The sequence below is a fragment of the Neovison vison genome, chromosome 7 (genome assembly GCF_020171115.1).
Source record: "Neovison vison isolate M4711 chromosome 7, ASM_NN_V1, whole genome shotgun sequence".
NCBI classification, from domain to species: domain Eukaryota; kingdom Metazoa; phylum Chordata; class Mammalia; order Carnivora; family Mustelidae; genus Neogale; species Neogale vison.
This window is the reverse complement of record NC_058097.1, coordinates 195,185,232-195,191,645: the sequence shown is the minus strand read 5'-3', so window position 1 is coordinate 195,191,645 and position 6,414 is coordinate 195,185,232. Positions and strand designations below refer to the sequence as shown.

Sequence of the window (6,414 nt, the reverse complement as noted above, 5' to 3'; positions counted from 1 at the left end):
ATGCAGGTACACAGCTGGAAAAGCCAGTTGCAGATGATTGCAGCAGTACAGGCCAGTGACAGGAAACAGTCTGACCTAGGCACACAAGCAGTTGTAGGGAACCTGATTATTGGTGTACTCTCAAGGCTGCACGGTCTCTGTCTCAGCATTCAAATGGCAGCAGAAGGCAGTTACAACTGGGTAAGTGCTGGGTGATGGGTGTCAGCTGCAGTGGTCTAGGCTGATGTGTCATAGTCATGCAGCCACAGAGCCCTGGGATGACTAATGGTGAAGTTCCCTGGCTCCAGCAGCGGCCAGTAGAGGAGGGAGTTAGGAGGGATTCCGGTGGCTGGCATCAGAGAATATGAATACTTATGGAGCAAAAGATGGTGAAATCTGCAGAAGGTCCACAGTGGCTGTGCTGGTCATTGGTTTCTTTAGTGGAAAAAGCTGCTGGTTTGTCTGCAGAGCAGATCATGTTGAACCATGGATCACTCCCACTACATGGCTGATACTAGTAGTTTCTGAATTTCTTTCTTGTTCCTAGTTATCTCTAAACATCTCGGTTTTTGCTAGTCTAGGTGAGATGAAACAGAATTGGGATTTTCATGTAGTGCCTCCAAAGTCTGGGGAAGCTGGTTATTCACCCTGATATTTCTTTCCTGGTTGGGGGGTAGAGAAAGCTAGGGCGTTTCCTCTTGGCATTGAGCAATGCCAGCCTGGGGCGATGGATAAGCCAGGCAAAAAGAATCTGTCTTCTTCCTCTTTTTGTACAGTTGGTCTTGGGTTTTTATTCCACCGTGCTGCTGAAGGGCCTCAAGTGGACTTTATAACTCTCCCAGAGTTATTTTTGTTCATGGGTAGATGTCTAACTGTTGATCTTTGTGGTGGGACAGAGGCTGGGTTCTCCTACACTGCCACTTTGGTGACATCATGTTTAAAAATAAAGTTTGATCAGTAGTATCCTTGCTGAATAGGAAATGTATTTTTGTTTAATACTTCCCAGATATCATAGGGGAAAATAGCTTTCTGATTTTGTACTGCTTAAAGTAATATCTTACTCTTTTCTTCAATAATCCCATATCAGTTTTGAAAATTTTGCCAGATATACTTGAATGAGTACGTTAGTTTCATGAAATTACATTATGTTTAACAATGGTATGATTTCTTTTTAAAGAAGAAAGCATATTTAGTTCATCATCCTTTTCCGGGTTACATCATTTAGAGATAGACATTATAATCCTATTATCTGTATCAATTTTAATAAAGACATGTCTTTAAGCCTAAATATTTTTAAAATCTTTGCCCTAAAGCAAGATGTGTTCTTTTGGTCAAAGATTGTGCTTGTCAATTATCATTTTCAGTAAGCTGGCTGGATTGGGTTGGTCACAACCTCAAGTCTGGCTGCTGATGCTAGCTTTATTTAGACTGGTTTTTTGTTAACTGCTGATGGAAGCAGACTGAGCAACGTAGAAGTCACAGTGTTCTCAAGAGTATCAAGAAAAGGCAATGCATAGTCACTTCTCAAGCTTCTCAATAAGTTTTAGGAAGATAATGAAATATGGTCATTTTTTGTTTGTTTGAAATTTTAAAGCAATAGCTGAGTTAGGAATAGTTTTGTTCAAACATTTTTCGTTATTAATTAAATAAGGGAGTCCTTGACCCTACAATGTAAATAATTCCTAAATAAACTCAATATGCCAACACAAAATACTAATAGTTTAGTATTTAAAAATATCACAGTATAATGAAGTCCTGAAAACTAGTACAGCAATCACTAAGGACAAACATTTTGGTTGATTTTACTTTTCCCAACCTAAACAGGAGATGACAGATAACCCTGATCACTACACCAGTACTTACCAAAGACATTCCAAGAAATACCAGGAATTCCTAGGCTCACCAGAAGTCATCAACTGGACACATTTATAGATTCAAAGTACAGGGACTGGATGTGTGCTGGCTGCTGATATGTTCTGTGTCTACAACTACAGGGTCATGTTCCATTTTCAACAGCAGCCCTATATCCCATCTATCTCTACTCCAAGTCTATGTCCAATCTTTATCTCAGCTGCCACCACCTCCACTGAACCAAAACTTGAAGACTGCATTGTCAGGTTTTTATAGGAAATCATGAGCAATATAATTTTTTTAATAGCTGAAGACTTGTGACTTATTCTCCAGGAACTAACAGACAGCATGAGTAGAAGAGAAGAGTTTCCCTCTGTCTCATTTCCATTTTTTCATTCTGTCACCTTTATAAAGGAGGAATTCAGTGGTTAAGAATATGCTCTTTGGAGTCAAACTACCTAAGATTGTGACTTTGCTGGGATCTAGCTGTGTGATCTAGGGTAAGAAACAATCACTCTATAGATAAGGCTTTTTTTAAAAATAAGGATTATGGTAATATAGAACTATTTAAAGATTAAATGAGAAGTGCTTAGCACTATGCCTTTTTACCAGTTAGGTTTTCAAACCATGCCCAAACATTAATTTTTAGTTCTCAGTTTTGTGGGTCAGCAGATTGTACTGGACCCAACTGCTTGTCTTCTTCTGCTTGTCTCTTCTAGATTCACCCATGTGGCTGCAGTCAGCTTGGGGCATCTCTGAGCCGGGAAGACCAGGTTAGTCCTAATTCCACGTCTGGCTGGTGATGCTGGCTTTGTCTGGTCTGGCTGTTGATTGGGCTGAAGGAAGTGTATTGGGCAGCATATAGAAGTCACAGAACTTCAAGGGCAGAAAGTGAAGGCCTTCGTGCAACCATTTTTCAAGCTTCTCACTGGGAAATGTTTTTATTGTTCCACTGGCCAAAGCAAGTTTTGTGGTCAAGCCCAGACTCAGTCCAACAGGGAAAATCAGGACAGTGAAGAAGGAACAAACTGAGTCCACTGTAGACTTTGAAGTCCAAACTTCAATACAGTTTGATTATTATGTTTACACCTCATGCCCTGTGACAGCCACAGCCGTACTGTGATACATTCATGAATTGTAGTGTTATCCCAATTTTAAATTTTTAAAAATGTGGGAGTGATTTAGCATTGCCCTACAGAGGCCACGCCATGACCAAACACATGGTTTGATGTTAAACCCACAAGCAAACCAGATCCTGGGCAGCTTTTCTCTGACACTGAAATAAACAGGTTCATCTCCTATGATTTCTCATTTTCCCTGTGTAGGTTCACAGTCCACCCTGAATGAGGTGATAGAAAACGTTGCAGCTGTCAAACTAGGCAAGCTCAAGCAAACACAATGTGTTCTCTGTGTGATCTCTGAGAGAGCAAAGAAGCTGGTCCCTTCCCGGATGGACGCAAAGAACTTCGCTCCAGCGGTGGCAAACCCAAGCACATGGGAGTTTGACAGCGATTGCTCTCCACTATCCTATCTCTCACTATGGATGGAGCTTGCATATTAGGTTTCAAAGACTGCCACCAAAAAATCAATACAAACTTGATTGGCTTAAAACAAGAGAGATTTATTCCTTCACAATTCTGGAGGCCAGAAGGCTGAAGCCAAAAGATCAGCCACCCCCATGTTCCCTTCAAACCTCTAGGAGATAATCTGTCCTTTTGAGTGGACATAACTTTCAATCCACTTATACCCCCCAAAATCCTCTTCTGGCTTTTGTTCTGACCTCCCTACCATTTTCTGCAAAGGAGCCAGAGTAATCTTCTTTTAAAAAATGTAAATTAAGGGCACCTGCATGGCTCAGTTGGTTGAGTGACTGTGCCTTTGACTCAGGTCATGATTCCGGACTTCCAGGATCTCGTCCCACGTGGGAATCTGCTTCTCCCTCTGACCTTCTCCTCTCTCATGCTCTCTCTCACTCATTCTCTCTCAAGTAAATAAATAAAATCTTTTTTTAATGTCAATTAAGCCATGTACCTCCCCTGCTTAAAAGACTCTAGTACTTATCCCTCACCTTACAATCAAGCTAAACTCCTTAACAGCCCTGTAAGAGCCAGCATCCACCTGCCTCTTCAGACCTCACCTCCTGTCTTGCTTACTGCCCCCAACACCACCAGCCTCCTTCCTGCTACCTGATCATCACAAGCTTGGGCCCTTGGAATCAGCTCTCCCCTCTGGCTAGGGGGACATTTTCCCCCTGACCCCACCTCATCTTTGCACACATGACTTCTTTTGTTGTTCAGGACTGCTCAAATCCCACCTCACCAGAGAGTCCTGGCTAAACCCCCCCCCCCACCTAACGTCACCCCCCAGTTATTTTCCACACAGGGCAGTTTTACTTTCCTCATATGACTTATAATTATTTGAAATTAGCTACTGTAATTAACTTACTTATTTGATGTTTGAATCTACACCCCCTAACCCCAAACAGTATTACAAGCCCCACAAGAGCAGACACCTTCTCTGTCTTATTCACTGATAGATCCTCAACAGCTGGAATAGTGCCAGGTACACAGCAAGTGGTTACTGAATACATGTTTAATGAATTCACATCACAGAACAAAAGATTTCCAATAAAGAGAATTTTTTTTTATTTTTTTAAGATTTTATTTATTTATTTGACAGAGAGAGATCACAAGTAGGCAGAGAGACAGGCAGAGAGAGGGGAAGGGAAGCAGGCTCGCCGCTGAGCAGAGAGCCTGATGTGGGGCTCGATCACCAGGACCCCAGGATCATGACCTGAGCCGAAGGCAGAGGCTTTAACCCACTGAGCCACCCAGGCGCCCCTCCAATAAAGAGAATTTAAACAAATTATATATTTCCCCCACTGATGTCCAGTCTACCGCTGAACAGAATTAGGAACTGATGTGAAGATTTGATCTGGAGACGCCCACTCCCATGGCTCTGTGTGTTAGTACACATGGAAGAGCTTTACCCATGCTGTAGCCCACGACAACCCAGGAAGCACCTCTACCTCTAGAGTCTCCCTGGATCCATTTGTCTACACTGAAAGACAGATAGGACAGGAGACATTATAACCATTTTCCTGATGGAAGACAGGTCCAGTTGATGGAAAAGCTTATCTAGCTCATGCAGGTGGTTAAGGGCATAACTGAGGCACACGTCTACATCTCCTGCTTCCACACTGTGGGCTCTTTCCAGGAACTTCCCAAAGCCCTTCTCCACCCCTGCAGCAGACTTCAGACTTCAGTGTCCTGTAAGGGGGGCACTGCCCACACTGCCCCTCACTGCCTCTCCCTGGACTTCAGCTCTCCACAGTGGCCAAGGAGCCTCTGACACCAACAGACAAAGCTCTGGTTGGACGGCTTGCTAGTGTGTGCATTGGGGCACTTCTCTAATTGTTTATAAAACATTTTTCCTTCTGTGTGAAATGAGGATAAGAATGTCTGTCCTATCTAGCTTGAGGCTTACTGCAGCTAATTTCTGTGGGATGCTTACTAACCTGCCATTACTGGTTCTAAGCACCCACATCCATTGGCTTTCAGCTTCCCAGTGATTCTGTAAAGGAGGCATGACTGTCTATAAGATGAGGAAGCAGAGGAGGAGAAAGATGGAGTCATCTGCCCAAAACCACATAAGCCGTCAGATTATGAACCCAGCCACTCTGGCTGCAGAGCACAGACACTGAGGACATGTTCCTATTTGCCTCTTAGGACAATCTGGGGGGAAACAAATATAACATTTCACAGTATGTGTGATATTATGGGCTGTTCTTTCCCCTTGTTCCCAATAAAACCAAGAAATGTTTCAACTCTCCTCCCTGGATATACCCACATTTGCTTGGTAAATAAATCCTGGCATTTTGGTGGCAATGAGAGGAGCCAGAGATCAGCTGAGTGATGATTCTGGGCTGTCCCCCACCTTCTGCCTGCTGGGGCAGGAGGGGACCCCTGTATCCTGGAGCCTCATGGACCAGACAGGTAAACTGCGGATGGCAACTAGTGGGCCTGAACACCGGGTCCAGAGCCTTGCATCCTAGGTCCCCCTTGCCCATTTCCAGGCTCTGGGACTGGAAGGAGCCAGCCACATCATGCGAAGCCTGAGCCACACCCTGCAGAATGTCCCCGTGCCCTGAGACCGGAAACAGTGGTACTGTGTGCCTCTCTGATATAGCCCTAAAGTACTGGGTGAACTGCTGGGGGACAGATGGCTGGGTGGAGAAAAAGAATAAACTGTAATCAGTGGTAACAGAGTGGACTCCCAGCTCCGGGGAAGCAGTGCCAGTGAGCAGGACAGCCTGGGTCTCCCACACTTCCCACGCTCAACTACATCACAAGATCCCCTCAGTGCCCTCTGTACAAAGCAGGCCAGATGCTCTTTGTCCCATCTTATAATCAGTGCCAGGCTGTCCAGGAACTCCTAGCTCATGGACCTTGGCCAATTGGCCCAGGAAGTTGTAATATTTTGTGGGTTCTATGATTTTCCCCTTTGGCTTTCTATTGCTTTTTTTTTTTCTTTCTTTGATTATTGGCTGGATAGTGGCCTGTCTTCTGAGTAGGACTTTGCAAG

The 6,414-nt window shown here is 44.0% G+C and overlaps 1 pseudogene; it reads left to right on the top strand.

Annotated features, from left to right (window-relative positions):
- On the top strand, window positions 1-5,884 carry LOC122913675 (annotated as a pseudogene).
- The last annotated feature ends 530 nt before the right edge of the window (window positions 5,885-6,414 follow it).